General features: G+C 45.3%; 1 protein-coding gene across 4 annotated transcripts in view; it reads left to right on the top strand.

Moving 5' to 3' along the window:
* The window catches only part of LOC119964910 (protein FAM163A-like), a 237,678-nt gene that overhangs the window by 36,175 nt on the left and 173,858 nt on the right, over positions 1-27,645 (top strand). For 2 of the 4 annotated variants that reach the window (XM_038795015.1, XM_038795014.1), the window contains one exon: positions 20,647-20,717. The exons of the other annotated variants lie outside the window; for them this stretch is intronic. The gene's annotated coding sequence lies outside the window, so the exon portion shown is untranslated. The remainder of the gene's footprint in view (positions 1-20,646; positions 20,718-27,645) is intronic. 4 annotated transcript variants of the gene reach the window in all.

Below are 27,645 nucleotides of genomic sequence, written 5' to 3' on the forward strand. Positions count from 1 at the left end.
GATTGTGCGAATCTGCCAATAATTGCTTCTGCATCCAATTCAGCTAATAATTCCTTTTCAATGGATCGCAACATGTATGATTCCAAATTCTCCTCAGACAGCAAATTTCTTAACCTTGTCTTTATGATCTTTAGCTTTGAAAATGTCCTCTCACATTGGACTTGAGTAACTGATAGTGTGCAGATGACTTTATAAAGTTCATAAAGGTTATCATATGCCTTGTCATGAAGTCTGTTGGATGCCAGAATTTTTAATACACACGATGGGCAAGTGCTCCAAATTTTACAATTGTTGCAACTGGAATCCATATTCTCACCATCATTAAGCAATAGCTTTAATACATCAAAGTTTGAAGCAAAAGCAAACAATTCCAATATTACTTGATCTTTGCTGATTTGTGGAAACAGCTTAATAATACCTTCCAATGCTTCATCTTCAAGGCCCTTCTCTGCAATAGTTTTAAACTTTGCTGGGTCCAAGCAGGACAAATCTTTATACAACTGTTTGTGTTGTACAAAGTGTGATTCTAGTGACTGGACAATGCGATCCATTATTAGGTTAAAAACGTTTACTCGAAAATCAGCTAGAGAACCTGAGGAATTTCTTTCATCATCAATAAGCTCATCTGCCATTCTTTTCTTCTTCTTTTGCCTCTTAACTGGCAATGCTGTTTCCAATGCATCCATTTCCAATGTTTGATTTTCATCCATATTCATCTGTGAAATCCTGTCATTACATTTATTTACGAATTCCAAAGCCTTGCTGTGAACGTTATCAAATGTTCTTGTCTGTTCCTTCAACTTTGTTGTAGCTGAATCTACCAAACTCCATGCAGTAAACATATCTAATCCACTTGTCTGTAGATAACTTGATAACGGGGTTGTAGTTTCAAATATATACAAGTAAGTAAATGCTGTCAATATGGTTTCAAACTTTAGAAGACTTTGAAGTAAAACATTTGCTTCATGTTTTGTTTTTGCATCAAACTTTTCTGAATCTTGTATCATTGATAAGCATGTCAATAGATTTACGAAAGTACTGGCAGCGGCATTATCAAAACGTCCAAATATAGTTGTTGCTGCATTGGATTTTCCTGACCATCTGGTCTCACCAATTAGCTTTAATCGTTTCATTTTTTCTTGTCCTACATGTTTTCCAACAACTTCTATCCATACAGCCATTCTCTTGTATGATGCTTTCACAAAAGTTGCTATATTCTGGAGCAAATTGAAAAAAGAAACTGCAGGCACACAACATTTTGTTGTTTCAGTTATCACCAAATTCAAGACATGGGCACAGCACCATATATGAACATGTTGATCAGCCACATCAGCAATTTTACTTTGTAAACCATTATACTGGCCATGGTAGCTTGCAGCGCCATCTGTACTATCAGATAAACATTTTTGGGGGTCAATTTTAAGATGCTATAATGTTTCAATCAATAGATCAAAAAGTCTCTGTCCTGTACCATCATTACTTGGCACAACTGGAAGTAGTCACTCACAGATAATACCTTTAAGCACATACCGAATAATAATGCTAAACTGATCGATGGATGATTATCTTGTGTTGAATCAACCTGAATAGAATAATATTTTGCTTGAGAAACTTCATGACTAATTCTTTCTTGTATCATATTCTTCATAATTTTGATTAACATGTTTATAGTTGTTTTACTCAAGTATGTAACAAGTCCACCACGGCCTTTACTTTGAGCCTTTCCTTGTTGCTCTAATCGTTTGATTCTTTGTTTAGACTTGTTTTCCACCGCAGAAACGTGAGCTGCCATAATGGGGTCATATTTTGCCATCAACTGAACTGTAGCTAAAACATTGCCATGATTCAGAACCTCATTATCTAGAGTGTAGGCCGATTCATTTCTGTGACCTCGAGAAAAGGAAGTGCTTGCTTGCCTAACATCTTTATGATGTCTATAATCCTCATGACAATACTTCTCTGCTTCAATACTTCTTCTTTCCTTTTAATTAGTGATGCTGCAAAAAAATTATCTAAGGTGCCATCATTAACCACACTGATATATTGCTGAGCATTTCTGACATGTGTTGTCGATTCATGTAAAGCCAAGCTCTGGCTAATACGCCTGTAGTCACTAAAGCCACGTATAAAGGGTGATGGATTACAAGTGTTGGGAAACTCAAAGGCTAAGCAGTATGAACAATATAAACATCTATTTTCTTTGTTATATGTTAGCCATTTTCTTGGGACTGAGTCATTCAGAATTTTCCTCTCATACAAAAGAGCATCAAATGGCAGATCATCAAGTGGCTGAAGTGGATGTTCAGCAAAAAACTGCTTTAGCTTTGCTCATGATGGATATTGGAAGATTCCAGTAATTGATCTTTCATTTTCTTGCGTAGGTTCATTTACAAGATGTGCTTCAGAAACCAAGTCATTTATGCTTGAAGGAATATCTGATTCCCTGTCACTAGTTGAAGCTATGTGTTCAGATGTTGCAACTACAGGCAGTACAGATACCGGAACAAGGAAGCCAGAAGAAATATTGGGCCTGGGTTGATTAGTAATGGATGCACTTGTATTTGTCTCTACATTCAAAGTAGCTCTTCTCTGTTCTTGTAACTCGCATGTCATTGCATCATCACCATGAGCATTGTTTCTTGCTTCTTGATTATTTGTTGCAGAACTGGATATTGATGTGGATTGTGCCTGTGGTATTATAAACTCTGTAATAGGCCTGCATCGCTTGGCCGATTCCTTCCTTTCTGCTTCTTTTTGTTCTTTGCGTTTTAGTGACCCAGATTTATGTTTTTTCTTTTCCATGCTGGTAGGGGTAATATTCCTGAAATAAAAACTTAATTAAAAATAGCCCACATTGGGAAAAATGAATATTGATGATTGCAAGAATAACTTGAAGGAACGCCAGATAAACCTCTACTTGATAAAAAACTATAAAATAACTTACTTACACTTCAATAGGCTATGTTCATTAGTCAATACTACTGTGGCCTATGCAGCTTCAGAAGAGGAGACAATCCACTATCCAGTGTTCACACCAGCAAGCAACTGAGACAACTGTTGAAACTTAGAAGTTTGGTCCGACTATAGTAAGACATTAAGAATGGCCCCACGACCAAAGTTAACATGTCCAGTTTGATACCAGTGTAGTGTTACAAGTTGCAACCCTTTGAGTTTACCGATCATGGCTTATCACTTCAATATCTTTGACCTCATGATTCACGGTCAAAGGTACCGCTTCTCCTTTTTGGTGACCTCGCGACCCTATGTACTGCTTGATATCCTTTCAAGTTGCCGACCATCTCAAATCACGAACTGTAACTTTATCTTTAAATTCACACACTCTTGCTGAAAACGTGGATTTCCAACTATGTCCGACCCGGGTGAACCAGCCCCCCTCCCCCCCCCCCCCCAATACTTTTCACATCCGTTTAACACTGCTTCGTTCCTTCATACACTGAGTGATTATTTGTTTGTTTCTTTATTGCATTTTTATTTGGTATTGCTCTTTTTAAAAACAATTATATTATATTAAGTTAGAATACAAATCTCAGGAAAGAAGTTGGAGATTTATTTATCTAATTAATTATAATTTTTAAGGGCCCTTCAGAGATTCACGGGCCCCTTCTTGGCTCTCCGGGCCCCGGACCGATGTACCGGCTGAACCAAGACTACTGCTTGATATCTTTTGAAGTTGCCGACCATCTCAAATCACGAATTATAACTTTATCTTTAAATTAACGCACTCTTGCTGAAAACATGGAATTTCCTTAATTATGCCCGACCCGGGCCCCCCTATTCCACATCTTTCCACTACCTCCCCTGCTTATTTGTGTCCTGTTCTCTTTTTTTTCTTATTCCTTTTTATTACTAAAACAGTTGTCTGTGTTTGTTTCTTTATTGCATTTTTATTTGATATAGGGGGCCCACTTCATCAGGGGCCCACTTGCCATCGGGCAAGCTGACACCCTGGCCAGTCTGCCACTGCCGGGGGGGGGGCATGGCCAATTCCACCCAATGTGTAAGCAGACTTTGGAATCCGCTGCCTGGTAGGGTGGTGGATACATATTGCATCGCAACCTCCAAAAGGGAATTGAATACCGTAGTTTCCGGACTATAAGCCGCTACTTATTTCCCACGTTTTGAACCTCGCGGCTTATACAACGACGCGGCTTATTTATGGATTTTTTCCGCTTTCACTAAACCAATGAAATTGCGTAACGGGTCAAGGTAAAACAATGTAACTTTTTAGTTTACTGTTTAGATTAAATCGAGCGCGCTCAAACATCCCATCATTCTGATTACGGTAGTCATTTTGTCACCTCACCCTCATCATGGCAAAGACACGGAGAAATGCATATGATGCAGCTTTCAAGTTGAAGGCGATCGATCTGGCTGTTGGAAAAGGAAATAGAGCTGCTGCACTAGAGCTTGGTCTTAATGAGTCGATGATAAGACGTTGGAAACAGCAGCGTGAGGAATTGACTCAGTGCAAAAAGACAACTAAAGCTTTCAGAGGGAAGAAAAGCAGATGGCCCGAACTAGAAAATGAGCTCGAAGACTGGGTCAACATGCAGAGAGCAGACGGCCGAGGTGTTTCAACTGTACAGATCCGACTGAAAGCCAAAACAATCGCCACCGCAATGAAGTTTGAGAATTTTAGAGGTGGACCATCGTGGTGTCTCAGATTTATGAGACGTAAAGGCCTGTCCATCAGGGTACGGACGAGTTTGTGTCAGCAGCTCCCTCCCGACTACGAGGAAAAAATTTCAAACTTCCACAAATTCATTGATGCAAAGATAGCGGAGCATTCCATTGGCCCGCACAATATCATAAATATGGATGAGGTTCCTCTGACATTTGACCTGCCTCTCACTCGGACTGTCAACAGGAAAGGTGAATCATCCGTCATGCTGAAAACAACTGGGCATGAAAACACGCACTTCACCTGTGTTCTGAGTTGCACGGCATCGGCAGAAAAGCTTCCACCGATGGTGATTTTCAAACGCACGACGATACCAAAAGAAAAATTCCCTACAGGAATTGTTGTGAAAGTCAACAAGAAAGGATGGATGACGGAAAGCCTAATGCATGAATGGCATACGGAGTGCTACGGCAAGCGACCGGGAGGATTCTTTCACAGGAACAAGGCATTGCTCGTTTTGGACAGCATGAGGGCCCACATAACAGATTCTGTGAAAGAAGCCATCAAGAGGACAAACTCAATTCCAGCTGTGATTCCTGGGGGCACAACAAAGTATTTACAGCCACTCGACATCAGTTTAAATCGTGCATTTAAGGTGGCGCTTCGTGTTCAGTGGGAGGCTTGGATGACAAGTGGGGAGAAATCCTTCACTAAAACGGGCCGCATGCGAAGAGCAACTTATGGTCAAGTCTGCCAGTGGGTCCTGACAGCGTGGAGCATTGTTAAAAAATCCACTATCATCAACGGGTTTCGAAAAGCTGGATTGCTGCGTGTTGAAGAGGGCAGCATGAGCTCAGCGGGAAATTTGCCTCCGGATGAAAGTGATGAGAGCGACAATGAAAACAATCCAACATCGGATGAAGCAATTCTGAGGCTATTCAACTCTGACACTGAAGGAGATGACTTCAGTGGTTTCAGTGCACAAGAGGAGGATAGTGACTCTGATCACCTGGGTTGGTGATATCTTGATTACGATCAGTAATAAAATACTTCTTTTTACACATGATTTATTTATTTTTAATGTTTCAAACTGATGATTCTATGTTAATCTTAAGAGTTTAATCGGATTGATTTCGCTCCACAGTGACCAATGACTTTCTTGGTAGGCTATTCTTTACCGCTAATTTTTTATTTTTGTTACAAGCCGTATTTCGTTAAAGCCTGTGTAAAGCTCATTTGTTTCAATGTACCGGTAAGCACCTGCGGCTTATATACGTGTGCGGCTTATTTATGTTCAAAATAAAAAAAAATTTCAAAATCAGTGGGTGCGGCTTATAGTCAGGTGCATTTTATAGTCCGGAAATTACGGTAAATATTTAAAGGTGAAAAAAAGTTGCAGGGTTATGGGGAAAGAGCTGGAGAGTGGGACTAAGTGGATTACTCTTCGAAACAACGAGCACAGACTTGATGGGCCAAATGATGTCCCTCTGTGCTGTATGATTCCTTGGGTTTGGATATTATACTCACTCGCTAGCGGGTTTGAATGCAAGGGGAATTTGTGAAATCCAATAGGCGGCCTTCCCAATATCTCCCCACCCATACCCCTGACCTATAAAGTTCTACGAGGGTCAGGGAAGTGTCAGATGGTTCATGGGCAGCACGGTAGCATGGTGGTTAGCATAAATGCTTCACAGCTCCAGGGTCCCAGGTTCGATTCCTGGCTGGGTCACTGTCTGTGCGGAGTCTGCACGTCCTCCCCGTGTGTGCGTGGGTTTCCTCCGGGTGCTCCGGTTTCCTCCCACAGTCCAAAGATGTGCGGGTTAGGTGGATTGGCCATGCTAAATTGTCCGTAGTGTTCTAAAAAGTAAGGTTGGGGGGGGGGGGGTTGTTGGGTTACGGGTATAGGATGGGTACGTGGGTTTGAGTAGGGTGATCATGGCTCGGCACAACATCGAGGGCCAAAGGGCCTGTTCTGTGCTGTACTGTTCTATGTTCTATGTTCTAGGTGGTCCACCCACCCGTGGGCCTATTGAGACTCTTAAGGGCCTTACCCTTCCTCCGCTGTTTTTTTTTAACTCGAGGCAGGGTTCCCGCACATCATGTGGGGAGTCTGGCAGCTTTCGATACACTGGCTGATATCAGGTAAAGGGGAGATCCTTCTTCACCAGTTCCCTGAATGCAGTGGAGGAAGACACATCCCTCCCTTAAAGGTCAATCCCCTCCTTTAACACTACCTGCAGCCTGTTGAACCTGGTCCCTCATGCCCCTCAAACCACCTCACAAAGATCCCCAACCCTTGGACTTATCTGGGCTCTTCAGCATGGTGGGGAAGCATGTAGTCCTAGTGGCTGTCACTGCTCCTGGATTGTGCAGCTGGAATACAGACATGCCATCTATTCGATTGGCTGGCAGCTTTCTAAGATAGGACCTCCTTCTGAGGAAGGGATGGAGGCCCAGCCTTCATAGAATCATAGAATTCTTACAGTGCAGAAGGAAGCCATTTGGCCCATTGAATCTGCACCAACCTTCCGAGAGGGAACTTTACCGAGGTCCACTCCTCCGCCCATCTGACCCCATCCCAATAATCTAACTGCACTGGACACTAAAGGGCAATTTACCATGGCCAATTCACCTAACCTATCTTTGGACTGTGAGATGAAAGCAGAGCATCCCAGGGAAACCCATGCAGACATGGGGAGAAAGTGCAAACTCCATACAGACAATCACCTAAGGCCGGAATTGCACCCGGGTCCGCTGGCCCACTGTACCGCCCAATTCAAGCAATGAAAGTTGCTCCCAGCATTAAATTGCTGCAGGGTAGACATCAAGCACGTATGCGGGCTCCCCCTTGATCGTTTACCCAGGGGTAGGGTGGGGACCATGGCACTGTAAATTCAAGCTCCGTATTTCTATATTAACAGATTTGAGCATCTTCTCCACAACAGATGATAGATTAATCGGTCCATAATTTCTTTATTTCTTTCTTCAGACTTTCTGAAATAATGGAGTGGCATTAAAGTTTTCCAATCCAAGAGTACAGTTTTTGAAGATCGTGATGAGACATTTTTAATTTCCTTGCTTATTCTTTTCAACCCTGGGAGTGGAAACCGTCTGGAGCAGTTTCACTGTTCAGCCTAATTATTTTCTCTGTTGAAACCTTTTCAACTTACTCCAGGTTCAATCCACATCAGGCCCTGTCATTAATGTATTTTTAGTTGTCTTTACACGCCCCACACTTTATCCTCATCCTCTTCTATGAAGGCTATTATAAAGTAATGATTTAGCAATTTTCTTTTTTTAATAATAATAATCTTTATTAGTGTCACAAATAGGCTTAAGTTACTGTGAAAATCCCCTGGTCACCACATTCCGGCGCCTGTTCGGGTACACTGAGGGAGAATTCAGAATGTCCAATTCACCTAACAAGCACGTCTTTCGGGATTTGTGGGAAGAAATCGGAGCACCCGTAGGAAACCCACTCAGACACAGGGAGAACGTGCAGACTCCGCACATACAGTGACCCAAGCCAGGAATCGAACCGGGATCGCTGGTTCTGTGAAGCAACAGTGCGGACCACTGTGCTACCGTGCCACTCGTTATCATTTGCCTCTGCCTTTAAAGGACCAGCATTGCCCTTAGTAACTACCCTCCTTCTCTTAACATTTTTGTAAACAGTTTTATCCTTGATATGCTTTGCCAGATTTTATCTCATATTCCGCTTCCATAGTTGTTGCTGATCTTTTTATCTTACCCAATCGTTGGGATCTTTGCATTTATAGAAATCCTTTGGTTCTGTGAGGTTGGTTGTGTTTGTGCTCTTTTCTATCGGCGCAGGCTGGGAGGGCCGAAGGGCCTGTTCCTGTGCTGTAATTTTCTTTGTTCTACTTTTTGCCCTTCTTTACATGTCTAGAAGAAGCTTTCCTAAGAAGACCAATTACAATATGATGTTGCTAATGGCTCAATGTCCAGAGAGACTAGTTGTCTGCATTACTGTCTGCCAATTTGCACACATTAACATTTCAAACTAAGCTGTTCTAGGCATTAAAGCAACTTTAACCCTTTTAAATACAGACACCCATCAATTTCCCTTCAAAGCGCAAGGACAGGTTTCAAAGGAAAATTAGACAGTCTTTCTCATAGCCATGCACTCATCACTCCCTGGTTTTCTTGAATTTTCTGCAGCATGCATTAAATACACCTAAAGACCAAACCTGGAAAACAGAGAAAATCAAGTCTGCAGCCCTTCATTTTGAATCTTGTTGATGGAGGCCAAATTCTATTTCAGCTCAAGCTATTTTGAAAACACCAAGAAGCAAAGATGGCAAATTGTCTTGTCCCATTCTCTAGACAAAATGTTAAATGGAAGCAACTTTTAAATGTTTAGATGGTTCATATAAATAGACAGTAAAGACTCCATGACACTCTTCAAAGAGCAAAAGCCTTCTCCCAAAATCCAGGCAAAGAAACATTACCACCCAAATTGATTAACTAGTTAGGCAGGTTTATGGAATCAAAATGGATCAAACTTGTCTGCAAAACGCCCCTATGTTTTGAAAACATTTTCCATAGTTGGGGTAGCACAGTGGTTAGCACTGCTGCCCCACAGGGCCAGAGGCCTGGATTCAATTCCGACCTTGGTGGCTGTTTGGGTGGTTTTCACATTCCCCCCATGTCTGCATGGGTTTCCTTTAGGTGCTCTGGTTTCCTCCCACAGTCCAAAGATGTGCAACTAAGGTAGATTGGCCATGATAAATTGCCCCTTCGTGTCCAAAGATGTGTAGGTTAGTTAAGGGGTTACTTGGACAGGACAGGGGAGTGGGCTTGAATGAAGTGTTCTTTCAGAGAGTTGGTGCAGACTCGATGGGCCGAATGGCCTCCTTCTGCACTGCCGGGTCCTATGATTCCATATGTATGCCATCCTCAACACAGAAAAATGTTCCAACTAGAGGAGACAGCCAGAAATGAATACTAGGCTACAGACAGATGTTAGATGCAAAGTTGATGAAAGAGGTGGGTTTAAAGAGGACCTTAAAGGGGGAAAGGAAGCTGTGGGAAAGAGTCCAAATGGCTCTAAACATTGGCCCTAACTGTGCGGCAAGAGGGAGTAAGTAATTTATAGGTCAACGTTGGAGGAATAGATTTTTCAGGTCTTGGAAAGCATTACTATGATAGGGAGGATCGAGGCCATGAAGAGTTTAACCATGTGGAGAAGAAATTTCAATCTGAGATCTTGTGGGACTGGAAACCAAGGTGGGTCAGAAAGAAGAAGTGTGATGAGTACAGGATACCATAGCTAAGTTTTGGAGGGATTGCAGTGTATTTTTGGTGAGTGAGCACAAGAGCAAATATCATGACATTGAATGTCAAGATGACAAAGACACGGTAAGTGTTAAAGCAGCAGGGGCAGAGCTGTGCAATATTACGACAGGATGTACGCACTCTGTAATGGATGCCATATGAAGCTGGAATTTCAGATCAGCGAGGAGCATTCTGCCTTGGCTGAAAGCAACGGCCTTCAACCTGTGACAGGGGCTAGGGAATTAAATAGAATTAGTGGTGAGGGAATAGTATCCATGACAGAGCTTAAACACTATACAGACAAGCAGGCTGGCTGCTCTGGCTAAGATTTTTTAGAGTAGAACCCAGCCCTGTCAACCCTGCAAAGTCTTCCTTACTAACCTCTGGGGGCATATGCCAAAATTGGGGGAACTGTCTCACAGACTAGTCAGGCAGCAGCCTGACATAGTCACACTGACAGGATCATATTTTACACATAACATCCCAGACATCACATCACCATACCTGGGTATGTCCTGTCCCACCGGCAGGACAGACCAAGCAGAGGTGGCAGCACAGTGGTATACAGTCAGGAGGGAGTTGCCCTGGGAGTCCTCAACATCGACTCTGGATCCCATGAAGTCTCATGGCTTCAAGTCAAATATGGGCATGCAACCTCCTGCTGATTACCATGCACAGTCCACCCTCAGCTGATGAATCAGTACTCCTCCATGTTGAACACCACTTGGAGGAAGCACTGAAGGTAGCAACGTCACAGAATGTACTCTGGTTGGGGTTTTCAATGTCCATCACCAAGGGTGGTTTGGTAGCATCTCTACTGACCGAGCTGGTCAGGTCTTTAAGATTGGCTCTGCAACAGGTGGTGAGGGAACTAAAAAGAGGGAAAACATACTTGACCTCTAACTCAGCAACCTGCGTGCCACCGATGCATCTATCAGTAGGAGTGACTACCGCACAGTCCTTGTGGAGATTAAGTCCCGTCTTCACATTGAGGACACCGTCCATCGTATTGTGTGGTACTACCACCATGCTAAATGGGATAGATTCAAAACAGATCTAGCAACTCAAGACTGGCATCCATGAGGCGCTGTGGGCCATCAGCAGCAGCAAAATTGTACTTGGCCACAATCTGTAACCTCCCTGCCTGGCATGTCCCCACTCTACCATTACCACAAAGTCAGGTGATCAATCCTGGTTCAATGGAGAGTGCAGACGGGCATGCCAGGAATAGCACCAGGCATACCAAATTATGGGGTGTCAATCTAGTAAAGCGACAACACAGGACTACTTGTGTGCCAAACAACACAAGCAGCAAGTGCTGGACAGGGCTGAGCGATCCCACATAGATCCCAGAGCGATCAACGCATCAGATCTAAGGTCTGCAGTCCTGCCACATTCAGTCGTGAATGGTGGTGGACAATTAAACAACTCACTGGAGGAGGAGGCTCCATAAATATCCCCATCCTCAATGATGGAGGAGCCCAACACATTGGTGCAAAAGACAAGGCTGAGACATTCACAATAACCTCCAGCCAAAAGTGCCGAGTGGATGATTAATCTCGGTCTCCTCCAGAAGTCCCTAACGTCATAGATGCTAGTCATCAGCCAAGTCGATTCACTCCATGTGGTATCAAGAAATGGTTGAAGGCACTGGATACTGCAAAGATTATGTGCCCTGACAATATTCCGGCAACAGTACGCAAGACCTGTGCTCCAGAATTTGCCGTACCCCTAGCCAAAGTTTTTCAGTACAGCTACAACGCTGGCATCAACCAGTGTAAAAGTGCCCAGGTATGTCTTGTACAGAAAAATCAGGACAAATCAAACCCCAGCTAATTACTGCCCCATCAGGCAACTCTCAGTCAACAGTAAAGTGATGGAAGGGGTCATCAACAGTGCTATCAAGCAGCACTTACTGATGCTCAGTTTGGGTTCTGCCAGAGTCATTCAGCTCCTGACCTCATTACAGCCTTGGTTCAAACATGGACAAAAGAGCTGAATGCCAGAGGTGATGTGAGAGTGACGGCCCTTGATATCAAGGCAGCATTTGACTGAGTATGGCATCAAGGAGCCCTAGCTAAACTGGAGTGAATGGGGATCAGGGGGGGAAACCTAGTTGGAGTCATACCTGGCACAAAGGAAGATGGTTGTGGTGGTTGGAGGTCAGTCATCTGAGTCTCGGGACATCACTGCAGGGGCTCCTCAGGATAGTATCCCAGGACAACCATCTTCGGCTGCTTCATAAATGACCTTCCTTCCAATGTAAAGGTCAGATGTGGGGATAGTTGCTGATGATAGCACAATGTGCAGCACCATTTTTGACTCCTGAGACACTGATGCAGTCCACGTGCAAATGCAGCAAGATCTGGACAATGTATAGGCTTGGGCTGACAAGTGGCAAGGAACATTCTCACCACACAAGTGCCAGGCAATAACCATCTCCTATAAGACAGAATCAAACAATCACCTCTTGAAATTCAATGCCATTACCATCACGGAATCCCCCAGTATCGACATCCTGGGGGTTACCATTGAGCACAAACTGAACTGGTCCCGCCATATAAATACTGTGGCTACAAGAGCAGATCAAAGGCTAGGAACCCTGCGCTGAAAAATCACCTCCTGACTCCCCAAAGCCTGTCCACCATCTACAAGGCACAAGTCAGGAGTGTAATGGAATATTCTCCACTTGCCTGGATGAATGCAGCTCCAACAACACTCAAGAAGCTCAACATCATCCAGGACAAAGCAGCCGGCTTGATTGATCTTCCTTCCACAAAAGATTCAAACCCTCCACCACTGATGTACAGTAGCAGCAGTGTGCACCATCTTCAAGGTGCACTGCAGTAACTCACCAATGTTCCTCAGACAACACCTTCCAAACCCATGACAACTTCCATCTAGAAGGACAATAGCAGCAGATGCCTGGGATCCCCACCAGCTGGAGGTTCCACTACAAGTCACTCACCATCCTGACTTGGCAATATATCGCCGCTCCTTCACTGTCGCTGGGGCAAAATCCTGGAACTCCCTCCCTAAGAGCACCTACACTACATGGACTGCAGCAGTTTAAGAAGGCAGCTCACCACCACCTTCTCTTGGGCAATTAGGGGTGGGCAACAAATGCTGGTCTAGCCAGCGAAGCCCACATCGCGTACAAAATGAATATTTAAAAAATGAAGGCAGCCAACATGAACTGCATAACAATGGAGAGACATAGGAGGGTTTGGCTAGCAAAGGCTGCTCAGAGGGTCCACAGTATTTGGACGGATAGTGCAACAGGATCATTATCATAGTAAACATCTGTGACTATGATGAAGACTATCTCAGTGCTACAGAAGAGGTGGGAAGGTGGCTGGACAAGTATAAACATAAAACTGCAGGAAATATATATTTTGGAGACTGGAGATAAAGAGAGTCGTTTGCAAGGGCAGATGGACAAGAAGTGGAATTTTTGTGGAAGGATTTGTTGACAGGTTTTGAATTGGTTTCAGAACATTGGCAATGTCACCCGGTCTTCTGTCCAGTAATGAATGGGGGATGGTCGGCAGTTCAGTGGCAATAGGGTCAAGGGATCCGGTGGTGGTGGGGGGGAGGGGGGGGGGGTGTGGCAGCATGAGTTCTAACGGCACATGAGGGGAGATCAGAGAGAAACTGGAAGAAGTGGAAAGCCGGTGGAATTGGATTTGGCGATGGAAGCAAATAAACAGCGAAATGAAGCCAAGATAGTGGAATGACAATGAGACTCCAACCTTCAGTGAAGGCAAACACCAGACTCCAGTTACCACTGAGAGCTTTCTGGGATTGCCTCTAATGCAGGAGCAATGAGTCAACCTGACGGTGAATTCACGCCAGTGGGTGGAGTTTCAGACCGTGAAGATTATATGCAATACAGCTGTAGGACTTCAGCTTCGCGACAATAGAATTTGTAGCTGGGCTTCATTTTCACTCTTGGGTCTGGAAATGTTGATCAGGCAAAGACCAGAGAGCAGATTCCATTTGTGTCTCAATGTTACCATCACTAATCCAGACTCAAACACATTTAGTGAACAAAAGCTTCTCCACAATGGCTTCCATTCAAGATAACTGAACTCAGTCTCAGATAAAATAAATTCTTCAATCACCAAACTGTCAAAAAGGGATATTGCCTTTTCTTGATTGCTTAAAAACAGGTAACATGATGGTGCAAATTCACTCACACAGAATGGCAGTACAAAGCGAGAAGTGTGTTGGACCTGATTTGTCCATTGAAACACGAGATCTACTCCTCACAATTCAAAATCATTTCTTGTTCCAAAAAAAATAATCATCCAGTCATTTGAAAGAAGCAATGTGAATAGCACAGCAAAGTGAGAATTTAGCTTGAAGACTCGGAATGATTATATTAACTTCTTGGCTTTGAATCTGGAGTAGGCTGTTATTGCTGTAAAAAGGCACGTCCTGAGGTATGGTCAAGAATCTTTTTGGACATCTCTCTGAGGAGCTTTACACAGAAGTGTGTGCAAAATGAAAGAAGGGAGGTGGCATTGACTGTGATTGCATGGATTTTCCAGTTGGAAATAGCAGCGAGAAATAGAAATAGATATCAAGAAGGATAGAGTGAAATGTAAAGGAAAAGAACAGAAAGCCAAAAAAGGCTGTAGTATCAAATGGATATCTTGGAGGTGCAGTGATCTCTGTATGTAGCAATACATGATCAGACTATGTTAAGCTAGTACACTAGATGGCCACATTATCAGGATCTATATAAATGTTTTCCCGCTCTTTCCAAGAGGAATGTGTGCCTGGAGTGCAGAGAGTACAGAGCTAGAGAGAAGTTAATCGATATCAGTAATTATCTTTATCTTATTTAATAGTTTGATCAACAGTTATTTGATTGTTTACTAGTTCAGTATTAAGTAAAAAGAACTCATGAGATTATTTTCTATTACTCATTAAATTACTTTCTCATCACTGGAAGACTACAGCTATATTTCAACAACTCGGCCAGACAAAAAGAGTAATATATATATATTACAACATTGTAATATAACAGGAGGAAGCATTTTTAAGCTGAGGAAGTGAAGCGGAAATCAATAAGTGTGTTTGAGGTGAATGGTAAAGGAAATGAGTCTTTGAAAGATGAACTATAATAGGACAAAATGAATTTACCAACTCAAACAGCAACTTATACTTTTATATCACCTTTAACATCATAGAACATCCCACAGTGCTTCACAAGAGAGTAATCAGGTAACAAAATGGAAGGACGGATGGCCAAAGGTTTTGTCAATGAGGGAGGTTTTAAGGAGTGTCTTATAGAAAATGAGAGGTAGATGGGCTTAGGCCTCAAAATTGAGGCAGACAGAGAACTAATAATGAGCTGTACAGAATGACTTTTAGGGCATTTAATGAAGCGGACCTAAAATTATATTTACTTATGTCATGGTGAAATGTCAGGAGCTCAGGAGAAACTGGTTTTAAAAATCATGCAAGGAACAAGCAAAGTACATGGTTTGCATCGATTGGAATACTCAAAGCAAAGGAAGAAGTTCCTTGGCAACTGTTGAATCTGTGGTAAGCAGGACACATCGACAATAGTAAAAATTAAAAAACAAGGTTTATTACGTTACAAATCCAAACTCCTCCACTCCCTCAAGGGTCTCCTTCCCTGACCTGCATCCAGCTGGGGCTCTCCTTGTTAATTGGGAGCCGACTCCCTTAAAGGGGAAGTTCATATTCTGGGGAGGTCATGGGAAACTGTATTATCCTGATCCCATGGCCTCCATTGGGGTTATAACATTCTTCCCCCCTTAAGTCTGGGAAAAAGCCCACATCCCATGGGTAAGTGCACCGGGCCTTTTGACCATTTTGCCTGTGGATAATGTTCAGGCGCAGACCATGCAACATCATGGGGTATGTATCGGACCGGGGAGCTGCATTTGCATGACGAGCACCTGGGTGGTGGTGGCATTGCTGGTGCAGCCACGAGAGCCGGCATGGGCACCTCCGGCGGTGGCAGAACATCCATCCCAGTTTCTGAGTCGGAGCTAGGCGGTTCTTCATCCGGCATCTCAGTGCCTTTAAAAATGATCTCTAGATCCTCAACAACCGATGGAGACGGTGGTGGCGGTGCTAACAGGGGTGGCAGGCAACGGTGAAGACGCGGAGCTGGGACATCCGGTATGGCTGGAGTATCCAGCACGCGTCTTCGGAGGAGGTTCCACGAGGTGATTAGACTCGCGAGCATGTGTCCATATTTGGGAGGAAACCAAACCCGTTTTCACCAACATGACACCCGGGGTCCAAGCAGCCCCGTCACTGAAGTTCCAGACTTGTACCCCGTCTCCGGTGGCAAACTTGCGCACTGGCCTATGGCGGCCTGCGTCCACCTCAGTTTGATCCTGAGTGCGATGGACCTTCCTCCCAATATCTGGAAAGACAAGACTTCAATGGGTGTGGAGGCGACGACCCATCAACATCTCAGCTGGCAAGATGCCTGTCATGGCATGCGGGGTCATCCGGTTGCAGAATACAAACCTGGCTAAGCAGGTCACCCAGTGTATCCTTTTTCACTCTGAGTTTGCACCGACCGCTCGGCCAACCCATTCAAAGCTGGGTGGTATGGGGCGGTCCTGACGTGATATATCCTGTTGCCGCACATGAATGCTGCAATTTCCGTACTCGGAAACACCGTAACATTGTCTGATACCAGCATACCGGGAATGCCGTGAGTGCTGAAAAAGTGCGGCCATTTTTCTATGGTGGCCCAGGCTGTCGCCTGTATGTTGCCAGTATCGCCATCCACTTGCGAGTGGGCATCGACCAGGACGAAGGACATTGCGTGCTAAAAGGAGCCCACAAAGTCTATTTGGAGGCGAGACTACGGACAACCTGGCCATTCCCAGGGGTGGAGCGGGGCTGCTGGAGGCAACTTCTGGTATGCCTGAGACTGGACACAGCGCTGGACCACCTGCTCGATGTCTGCATCAATGCCGTGCCACCAAACGTACTTCGGGCTAACATTTTCTTCTTGGACACCCCTGGGTGCCCATTATGGAGGTCCATCAGGAGAGAGCTGCTTCCATATTCTGGGACTACCACCCGGGTCCCCCAAAGGAGCAAGCCGTCTTCCATACTAAGCTCCTGCATCTTTGTAGTGTGGGCCTTCAGATCCTGTGATAAACCCCTGTGCTGAGCCCCATACTGCACCATGTCGCGAATGCATGATAGCTGAGGGTAGTGACTGGTGATGAGTTCATAAAATGGTGGGCGGCAATGACCTCACCAGCCACCATTGGTGTAGGTAGCCTGATCGGCAGCGGCAGACGGCTTACCACGTCAGCGTGGGGAATCGTGGCCTCAGAGCAGTGCTCCAAAACATAGTCATACGCTGTGAGTAGCAATGTCCAACGCTGGATGCAGGCGGAAGCAGTGGGGGGGAAATCACTCGATCTTCCTTGAAGAGCCCTAGGAAGGGCTTGTGGTCCGTGAGAACCATGAAGCCATGCCAATAGACATATTGATGAAGTTTCTTGACCCCGAACATGACGGCCAAACCCTTCTTCTCGATCTAAGCATTTTGTTTCTCTGCATTGACCAACATTCTTGAGGCGAATGTGATGGGACGTTCTGATCTGCCACCCATGGCGTGGGCCTGCACAGCCCCAACGGAGTACGGAGAAATGTTGCAGGTCGACAGGAGTGGTCGGCATGGGTCGAAGTGGATTAGCAGTCTTGATGAGGAGAGCTGTTGTTTCACCTTGGTGAAAGCCACCTCCTGTTCTTAGGCCCACTCCCAGTGTTGCCCCTTCTTTAACAGAGGTAGAGGGGGCTAAAGTGGTGGCCAGATTTAGGGTGAACTTACTATAGTAATATACCAGGCCCTGGAACAATCAGAATTCCATTGGTCCACCAGGCACAAGAGCCTGCTAAATTTCTTGCACTTTTTCTTCCACTTGTGTTGAAGACACATTTCTGCACACATGGAGGAAACCTCAAAGGGCAGACATGTGTATTTGTATATCCCCCGTGTGTGTACACGGTTACAAAGCGTCTGAACTTGGGGGCCAGGACCAACTGGAGGTAAGCATGACTCACATTGAGTTTTAGAACATAGAACATAGAACATTACAGCGCAGTAAAGGCCCTTCGGCCCTCGGTGTTGCGCCGTCCTGTGAAACCCCTCTAAAATCCCTCTACACTATTATAGAACATAATATATTATAGAACATTTTGTAAATGTGCGACCTCCGCTGAGCTTCACGTAAAGATCCTCAGGACCAGATAATGGTCCAGTTGAAACACATGTTTGACCGTTATCTTAGTCACCACACAAATGTACTGATCCATCTGGTTTCATGACCAGGATGACCAGTACCGCCCAGTCGGAGAACTGACCAGGTGTATGATGCCCAAATTCTCCATCCAGTCCAACTCAGTGTCCACCTTGGGTCGTAAGGCATACGGGACAGGTCAGGTACGTAAGTAACATGGTTGAGCCATCAGTCCATGCTTATTCGGGCCACAGCTCCTTTTATAGAGCCCAAGTCATCCTGAAATACTGATGGAAACCTTGTCAGAACTCCTTCAGGGCCATGTTGCGGCAGACCCGTTGCCAATCAAACTGCAGGTGGCATAACCAGTCATGCCCCAACAAGCTTGGATCTCTCCCATGGGCCACCACCAGAAGAAGGTTTGCAGATTGTTGGCCATACTCGACTGGAACAGTTGAAGTGCCCGTTAGTGCCAGTGGTTCCCCCATTAAGTGGCCATCCTTGTGCTAGTATCCAACAGGGTCAGTGATTGAAGGCACGGTAGCATGGTGGTTAGCACAATTGCTTCACAGTTCCAGGGTCCCAGGTTCGATTCCCGGCTTGGGTCACTGTCTGTGCGGAGTCTGCACGTTCTCCCCGTGTGAGCGTGGGTTTCCTCTGGGTGCTCCGGTTTCCTTCCACAGTCCAAAGATGTGCAGGTTAGAACATAGAACATAGAACAGTACAGCACAGAACAGGCCCTTCGGCCCTCGATGTTGTGCCGAGCAATGATCACCCTACTTAAACCCACGTAACCCGTATACCCGTAACCCAACAATCCCCCCATTAACCTTACACTACGGGCAATTTAGCATGGCCAATCCACCTAACCCGCACATCTTTGGACTGTGGGAGGAAACCGGAGCACCCGGAGGAAACCCACGCACACACGGGGAGGACGTGCAGACTCCACACAGACAGTGACCCAGCCGGGAATCGAACCTGGGACCCTGGAGCTGTGAAGCATTGATGCTAACCACCATGCTACCGTGAGGCCCGTTAGGTGGATTGGCCATGATAAATTGCCCTTAGTATCCAAAATTGCCCTTAATGTTGGGTGGGGTTACTGGGTTATGGGGATAGGTGGGGGTGTGGGCTTGGGTAGGGTGCTCTTTCAAAAAGAGCCGGTGCAGACTCGATGGGCCGAATGGCCTTCTTCTGCATTGTAAAATTCTATCAAAAATGCGATCAAATGGATACAACTGACTACTGACACTGCCGCCCCAGTGTTGAATTCCATGCAGATTGAGTGTACAATAATTTGCAAGGAGATTTGGATGGGGCCACTTTTGGCACAGTCACACAGTATAACAGCTGGTAGGTGCTGTCATCGTCTTCCACAAAGTAAGTGATTGGTACTCGGTTTGGTGTTTCAAACTGAGCACCGGCAATCCTTGGAGTTCCTGGACCCCTTTTTCAGCACTTTGTCTGGTGATGGCTATCTCCACCACGCTTTGCAAGTCCAGACGGACCTCAGCTAGTAATTTCCATTGTGTGGCCGCATTGTGAAGTCCACACACCAAGCAGTCGCGGAGCTTCTCATTCAATGTTGCTCCAAATTCACAAGTCTCTGCCAGTTTCTGGAAGCAGGCACTGACCGATTTAGCCTGAGCCTGTGTAGCCATGTGGAACCGGAAGCGGCGTACAATAAGTGCTGATTTTGGGTCGAAATGCTCCCCCACTAAGGTCATCAGTGTGGCGAACCTCGGGGGTCTGAGTTAGTCAGGTTTTACGTCACGTTGTAGGTCGGCCCTCCGTAAGCTGTTAGCAATATCACAGTTTGTGTCTCATCACCAGGAATCGCATTTTTCTTAACAAATATTGCATGCATTTGACCTATTGCCCCGAATTGTTTGTACCTTTGTGAAATGGCTCCAGCTTCCCTGTATACAGCAATTCAGCAGTCAGTAGAGGGGCCTCTCAAGGCCTAGATATGATGGACCAGGCGTGCAGCAACCAGTGTCGACTGCAGCGCCACTGAATCCTCATCGCCAGTGTTGAATCCGCGGTAAACAGGACACATAGACAATAGGTAGAAATTAACAAACAAGGTTTAATACGATACAAATCCAAACTCTACCACTTCCCCATGGTTCTCTTCCCTGACCTGCATCCAGGCTGGGGGGTTTTATACAGCTGGGGCTCTCCTTGATAAGGGGAAGCACCGTCCCTTTAAAGGGGAAGTTCATATTCCAGGAGGTCATTGGAAACCGTATGATCCTGATCCTGGGACCTCCATTGGGATTATAACAGGAACTTTAAAAATGTGACCACGAGGCTGGGGTCATATGATTTACTTCTTTGTTTACATGTGATCTACAAGCAAGAAGAGGTTTGAATATAGCAAAGTGATGAAAATTTTAAGCAAGCAGGACGATTAAAAATATCCTAATTTCCACTTTCCTGTTACAGGAGAGTGGATCAATTTCCAACCTTTGCCTGGACAGCAGAGGAAGAAAACACGCTGAGGGATTGTTGAGAAGGTAGGAGCATCACCTCTGGACAATGCAACCGTTCTAAGCATATATGTGTGAGGTACCATGAAACTAATGGACCGACAATGTGCTCAGTCGCACACTATGATTTTGCCTATTAAAAGCAATGTAAACATGCATTTGTCAACTGTTACTGTATGTGGAGAAGCATTACAACATGGGAAATAGATGTGGCAAAGAGTGCGACTTGAGAATTGCAATATTTTGCAGATTGTATCCTCCAGAATGGCAGGGTTATGGAGCTAGGTATGAATACCAGATCCAAAACTATCGGGGTGCTCAGCTTGTACATCAATTTCTGATGTTTGACCAACAGTGATATGATTTTTCAAGATGGCAGGCAAAAGGTGCTGTAAAAATACATAGCAAAGCAAAGAGCTTCGGATCTGTCTGATATAGCTTGTTCCATGGTATGTCTGTGATTGATGCAGTGTTGTCTATCAATTCATTCAAATGTAAATGTGTTTTGATAGATAAGCAAAAGGAGCACTGTAATAGTCCTTTCAAAACCCATGAGGACGACCCGGTTGATCTCCCCATGGGGCTGTGTAATATGGGCTCCCCTGCTAATGGACAGAGGCCCATCAGGTGGGGCTCATTGGTATCACCTCCTAAAAACCGGCCCGATTGGGACCGGCATGATCGGTCGTCCCTGTTGTACTGTATGCAGCTTTGCGGCCTTTTCTTTTGGTTGAAAATAAACCTCCGTTTGGATTCACCTTCTTTGGTCTTCTGGGGCGGGATTCTCCGTTTCTGAGACTAGGGGCTGGATTCCCTGGATTTTGAGCCTATGTCCGGAGTATGTGTCTAGTCTAAAGACCAAAAAGCCGGCGGCGCCCCACACCAATGCTCCGCTTGGTGGAGGGCTAGGAGTCACACCACGTAAAGCCTTACCTGCAGATACGGACGGAGTATTTCCAGGTCCATGGCCACGCATGCTCACGGCGGCAACCTGCAGCGGTCGCGGCGCACAACATGGTGCCGGCCGTGCGTGGACCCAGCCTGCCAGAGTGTTCCCCCCTGTAACCACCCTCACCACCCTGGACCACCCCCCACCAGTCCCCCCAGCCACCATCGAAGCCCGCCCGGCTAGCGGAATGGTCCCCCCACCCCCCCCAAGTTTGAAGAACACTGATCTACAAGATGCACTGCAGTAACTCACCAAAGTTCCTCAGACAGTACCTTCCAAACTCACAACCACTACCATCCAGAAGGACAAGAGCAGCAGATACCTGGGAACCTCACCATCTGGAGGTTCCCCTCCAAGTCATTCAACCCCCTGACTTGGAAATATATCGTCGTTCCTTTACTGTCACTGGGTCACTGGGCATGGAACACCCTTGCTGCAACCAGCAAGGCAGCCATACAGCTGCAAAAACCGCTGACTGTCCACTGTGAACCTCGGGCCACAGGCCGGATAGGTATTTCCCAGGGCAACCCCCTAGTTGCCCTCTGGCCCTAGCCTACCCACCAGCTGTATGGGCACACTCCAGCACAACCAGTGCCATCTTGTTGGCTGGGATGGTGTGCGTGGGGAGTGAAGTGTGTATCTGCAACTGCAGTTTGTCAGCCTCCCCAGTGTCAATCACGTTTTTCATTGGAATCGACTGTGTTCCGTGTGGCACCTGTTCCATATTTGCTGAAGTGGTCCAGGTTCGCCGTCAGTTTTACTGTTGTGAAAGTCCACAGATTGTGCATCGGCGTCAACACCTAGGGCTGGATTCTCCGATTGGCAATGCTGAAATCGCATTCGGCGATTGGGTCACAGGCGGGTGTCGGGAGGGTCGCTAAGCGGTGCTCCCGATCGCGCAAATCCCCGTGCCGGCTGCAAGCGGCCTTCAAAATGGCCACGAACACTAAAAAAGATTTGCCCGCATTGCGCACGCACGCACAATCATCGGCGCGCATGCGCAAAACTATGAGCATGCGGGGAGGGAAAGTGGAAAACGCCCAGAGTCCGCCTGAGAGAGAGCACCCTTCCCGAACCCCTGAACCCCCAGCCTTGCCCCGCCCGGACCCCCAGCCCCGCCCCGCCCCACTTGGACCCCCAGCTCCGCTCCAGGCTGTGATGTCGGTCACTGCCAATCTGAGCGCCTCCAGGAAGATGGTGCAGCAACTGCGCTGTGAGCTGGACATCAAGAGGCTGAAGGTGTCTCAAACTGCAACAGATTGGAAGCAGTTTTGCTAGCAGAACGCTCAACATGATCCTTTGCTGATGGGAATACATCCGAATACTAACCCTTTCAGGCCAGCTAAACCCTGTTTGCTATTGTAGCTGAAAGGTGATTCTGTTTTATTTTGGTTTCTGGGTCTTAAGTGGGAAATTCACCCCGGGTCATGTTCTGAAAACAATGAAGATGTTTACACTAATCCTGATTCTCGATTGCCTTCGGACCAATGGACAAGCCATGGTGGATATGTTTTTAAGAGCCTTTTAAAATCTGTGCCAACTTTCCTTACTCTCATTTTGTAAATTGCCTGTTTTTTGATACAGATGTACACCTACCTCATTGAAGCAATGAGGTGCAGTATATACAACTTTAGTTGCAGCTTGTGCACAACTCTGTTTCTACAAAGATTTGTACACTGGTAGAGAAAATTTTTAATAAAGATCTGAAGTAAAAAAAAACTATGCGCATGCGTGCCGATGATCGGGCACGCATGCGCAGTGCGGCCCCTATTTTTTTAAACGGTCGCAGCTTTTTGTTTTATAAGTTCGGGGGGGGGGGTGTTTATTCATTTTATTCATTTATTTTATTCCTTTTTTAAAAATTTGTTTTTACAAGTTCGGGGAGGTTTTATTTGATAAAACTTTACAGGAAAACAATTCAGAACTTTGGACAGATGGAGACTCCATACTTTCCCCTTCACCCTCATCCAACAGGTTCCATTGGAGGAGCGTGTACGAGAGCCAAAGGGACCCAAAACCATTTCCTCCATTTTTGTCAGCAGCAAACAAGGTAAGAGAAAATGGTGGGTCACGCAGGTCGGCAGATGTCGCAAAGGTCGGCCGGGTTGGGTCCCGAAGGTTGGCCGGTTGGTAAAAATGGGTCCCCAGAAAGAAAGTTTGAAGAACACTGTTGTAGATGGTATACACGGCTGCCACTGTTCGTCGGTGGTGGAGGGTTTGAATATTTGTGGAAGGAGGAGCAATCAAACAAGCTGCTTTGTCTTGGATGGTGTTGAGCTTCTTGAGTGTTGTTGGAGCTGCACTCATTCAGGCAAGTGAAGAGTATTCCATTGCACTCCTGACTTGTGCCTTGTAAATGGTGGACAGGCTTTGGGGGGTCAGGAGGTGAGTTACTCGCCGTAGGATTCCTAGCCTTTGACCTGCCCTGGTAGCCATAGTATTAATATGGCTAGTTCAGTTCAGTTTCTGATCAATGGTAACCCTTGGGATGTTGATTGTTGGTGATTCAGCGATGGTAATGCCATTGAACGTCATTGAACGTCAAGGGACGATGGTTAGAGTCTCTCTTATTGTACATGGTCATTGCCTGGCACATGTGTAGCATGAATGTAACTTGCTTTTTGTCAGCCGAAGCCTGGATATTGTCCAGATCTTGCTGCATTTGGACATGGACTCCATTATCTGAGGAATCGTGAATGGTGCTGAACATTGTGCAGTCATCCGCAAACATCCCCACTTCTGACTTTATGATGGAAGAGAGGTCATTGTTGAAGCAGCTGAAGATGGTTGGGCCGAGGTCACTATCCTGAGGAACTCCTGCAGTGATGTCCTGGAGCTGAGATGATTGACCTCCAACCACCACAACCATTTTCCTTTGAGCCGGATATGACTGCAACCAGTGGAGAGTTTTCCCCGATTCCCATTGACTCCAGTTTAGCTAGGGCTCCTTGATGCCATGCTCAGTCAAATGCTGCCTTGATGTCAAGGGAACTCACTCTCACCTCACCTCTGGTATTCAGCTCTGTTGTCCATATTTGAACCAAGGCTGTAATGAGGTCAAGAGCTGTGTGTTCCTGGCAGAACCAAAACTGAGCATATGTGAGCAGGTTATTGCTGAGTAAGTGTTGCTTGATGGCACTGTTGACTCCTTCCATCACTTTGCTGATGACGGAGAGTAGACTGATAGGGCGGTAATTGGCTGGGTTGGATTTGTCCTGTTTCTTGTTTACAGGACCCACCTGGGCAATTTTTCACATTACCGGGTAGCTACCAGTGTTGTAGCTGTATTGGAACAGCTTGGCTAGGGGTGCGGCAGGTTCTGGAGCACAGGCCTTCAGTACTATTGCCAGAATATTATCAGGACCCATAGCCTTTGCAGTTTTCAGTTTCTTCAGCCTTTTCTTTATATCATCTTTGGGGGAGACCGAGACGATCCATCCACTCAGCACTTCTGGCTGAAGATTGTTGCGAATGCCTCAGCCTTGTCTTTTACACAGATGTGCTAGGCCCCTCCATCATTGAGGGTGGGGATATTTGTGGAGCCTCCTCCTCCAGTGAGTTGCTTAATTGCCCAGCACCATTCATGCTGGATGTGGCAGAAATACAAAGCTAAAATCTGATGGGTTTGGTGTGGAGTAATCCTGTGAATACTACATTTAAGGTCCTGCTTTCTAATTTTTTTCCTAGCTCCCTATATTCTGCCTGAAAATCTTCATCCTTCTTTTTACCTATGTCAGTGCAGCTTTTCAATTCCTGATCTCCCATCAACGTCTCCCCCTATAGTGAAGTAAGAGTCAGCTACTGGAGGCTGAAGGAATATAGAAAAATAAAGGAGGACCTCCTTTCCCTCTTCACCGAACATGACTCACTCACTAAACTCCAACTTAAGCACTCTAATGCAGTCTTCACTATAAAGGACACAAGTAACATCCCAGAAATCAGGAAATGGAAGGGAGGGAGGAACTCTGGAAAATTACAGTCAGCAGGAAAGTGGTATTGAGTAAATTGTTGGGGGTGCAGGCTAACAAATCCTCTGTTCAAATGGAATCCAACCTAACATCTTGAAAGGCATGCCTAATGCGATCATCGATGCATTGGTTTTAATTTTCCAAAATTCAAGGAAATTTCCATTACAATAAGAGAATGTTCTGCTAATCTCTGCTGGTTTGAACAGGAGCTTCTGAATTGTCGGCGCCAGAGAGAGATGGGGTGAGACTTGGTTCGATTGATTGGCTGGTGGCCAATGAATTGACCCAAAAGGTCGCACTCTGCCCGGTAACAAGTGGTTATTGGATCCTATCCCAGTGGAACAATTTTCAGAGTCCTAAGCAGTTTCAAATTTACTCCTGGCCACCCAAGGACAAGATCATATTCTATACTCTCCGTGTTTCTCCAGAAAGGCTGTGAGTACTATATTTCTGAAACTTCAGAGACCCGAATGAATCCGTGATAAAAACCATGAAGTGAAAGCAAAGTTTGAGGAGGAGTAAGGGTCTCGAAACCGCCATCTGAAACAAGACTCCTTTTTCATTTTACTTCTTATTTTTCACCCCTTTCTTTCCCTCTGTGTTTATCTGTCTTGTGTGTGTATACATATAGAGAGTAGGGGGGAATTAAAGTGCGAAATTAGGAATTAAATAATAGTTAACCAGCTGTATTTGCTGCATATTTCATTATAGTTCTTGGTATGAATAAACAGTAATTGCGATTACATTTACAAACCTGGTGACTGTAATTATTGGGCAGCTGGGAGTCAAAGACTTTGGGTATTTTACTGAGAATTATTGGTGAATTTACTTGTGCTGTGACTCCAGGTCAAGTGGGGCTGGAATTGACGGTGCACTAGCCCAGCTGTCGTAAAAGTATTATGTCCTGTTCACCAGTTCGGTAAATAACAACCGCAGCATTTATTTACATATAACTACAACATTGACGTTTGCAGCCTTGTGGCTGTCAGTCAGCTTGCACGATGGAACTGATACAAAGATCCATGCATGCCGAGGTGATCCCCCATCCTGGTCCCTGATTTCTTACCCTGGCCACTAATCCTCACGGCAGACTGCCCTTTCAATGGGACAAATACCACAAATATACAATACAAAAGATTAAGCAAATCTACATCTTGCCTTCTTTATCACATATTACATTGAAAAAGAGATTTAACCAGGCATGTGAAAGAAACAAATTTATTTAACAACCTGCATTAGGTAAAAAAAAATAATAATTTGTTTTATGTTGTCTGGGAATCTCTGACATTTTTTTCTAATCCATGCAATGAAAATGCTCCTCCACATCTGCAATCCCAAAGCTTTCAACAAGCTGACTGTGAGTCAATTTTCAGGGAGTGTGCCTGTTGTTTCACAGACTTGTTCTTTGATATGAGGAATATCATTGATAGTATTTTGACAAATATAATACAATTGTCTGTGTTTCATGCTCTCAAAAGTCTAAAAGGCAGGATGTACAGAGAAGTAATTTCATAAACAATTCAGTGGAATTGAACAAAGATGACAGGAGGTTTGCATCAATAAAATGAGTTGTAACATTGGCAGCAGTTATTTAAAATGGATATACAATGCTGCTGGTTTGAAGGGTCTGGCCAGAATTCTCTTGCCCGCAATCAATGGCAACAGCATCTGAAAAACCACTTTGCCAATGAACAGTACAATCAGGCTCTCAGTAACTCAGCAGGTAACCAAAGTCAACACTCAAGAAAGAATATTACACACCGGAATTCAGTTTGCAACTTGTCATAAAATGTGACCCAGGTTCTCTGTTTCTGACAGTCTGACCCAGGTTTTATCAGGTTCTCTCTTGCTATCTCTGTCTTATCCTAAACCTCAGCTCTCTCATGACACATGTCTGCAGTTTGTCCCCTTGTTATTGTCTCTGAAACATCTCAGCTAGGTTATTTACGTCACCCATTTTCTGCACACCACATTCTCCCATCCTCCATCACGTCTTGCTCGCTCGTTACTGCCGTTTTAACATGGATTTTCTCTTTAT

This window comes from Scyliorhinus canicula, chromosome 4 (assembly GCF_902713615.1).
Source record: "Scyliorhinus canicula chromosome 4, sScyCan1.1, whole genome shotgun sequence".
Taxonomy (NCBI): Eukaryota; Metazoa; Chordata; class Chondrichthyes; order Carcharhiniformes; family Scyliorhinidae; genus Scyliorhinus; species Scyliorhinus canicula.